Here is a 1,469-nt window from a genome sequence, read left to right as displayed (position 1 = left end):
ATATATATATATATATATATATATATATATACATATGTGTGCATGTATGTATATATGCATGCATGTATGTATGCAAAGCGGCTATTAACCCTAACAAAATGTCACCAGAATGAGGACGGGAATAGATTTAGGTGAAATGTACGGAGAAATAGTCGATGTAGTATTTGTCAATACACTCATACTGGAGCCAAATTAAAGACAAAATCCCGTACAGCCTTATATCCCAATACTGAAATGAATTGTAAAAGCAAAAACATTATATAAACTACTGAATGCAACAGTAGCATTTATAAAACAAGCTGTATTTACAATGGACACACTGGAAATGCGTTGCTAAGCACAATACAGAAAAATTTCAGTGAGCAAATATTCGGATAACTTCAGTAGAGGAAAGCTTGAAATATTTCAATCGAAAAAAAAAATCCCAGACTGTGGGAATGACGCTGGAAAATATTTCAATGAGAATTATTTCATTGAAAATTACAAACCAATGATTATTAAGGTGTACATTTTTTTTTAGACAACGCGCTGAAAAAATCTTTAGCAGTCCGGCCAATATGCTTCTCAATATTTCCTCCTTCCTAAGTTTTGAGTACACATTCAACCGATGTTGACTTTGCCTTTCATCCTTTCATAGTTCATAAATTAAGTAACTAATCCCTTAGTCGGTGTCGTTATAATCGACTCGACTTCTCCTTCAAAACTCCAAGCCCTGTGTCCATAGTAAAAATAACTATAAAACGGACATTTTTAGACTGCACGCTTGCAGAATCGTTACTCCGCGGGACAAAATGCCTATGATGGCATTTCGCCAGGCTTTAGCCTCCGAGTTCCAATCCTGATGGAGTCTACTTGGACTTTTATACTTTCGGAGCTAAGCACTGCGGTCGATATAAGCGACACGACCCCTGATACCAAATTTCAGGCATTCCACCTGCAGTGGAGAAAATTACTAATGGCGTCCAACTTCATCTCATAAGTCTTCTGTCTTCAATCTGTCTGTTTCATGAGCGTTGCTAATGTAAACTCCTTCCGCTCATACAATAACGTTAAATATAAGATGCTACATAGTTACACTACTTAACGGTTGCATAAGTCATTGGCCAGGAAAGCTGGAAACCACACAAATTCATTGGTTACAATAGTAATCTCGTCTTACTGATACTTTATAATGCTATTACGATGTTATTCACCTGCGGGTCACTATAAAATATGAAATAAGAAATTACTAGTAAATTGTGATTACATGCTCCAAATCTGGTTACGTTGCAATATTAAATTATATATATATATATATATATATATATACATATATATAGAGAGAGAGGGGGGGAGAGGGAGAGAGGAAGAGACAGAGATAGATAGATAGATAGATAGATAGATAGATAGATACAGATACATATACATATATTATATGTACCTGCATATATGCACGCTTACATATGAATGTGTATGTGTGTGTGTGTGTG

This window comes from Octopus bimaculoides, chromosome 1 (assembly GCF_001194135.2).
Source record: "Octopus bimaculoides isolate UCB-OBI-ISO-001 chromosome 1, ASM119413v2, whole genome shotgun sequence".
In the NCBI taxonomy this organism is placed as follows: Eukaryota; Metazoa; Mollusca; class Cephalopoda; order Octopoda; family Octopodidae; genus Octopus; species Octopus bimaculoides.
Note: the sequence above shows the minus strand (reverse complement) of the source record.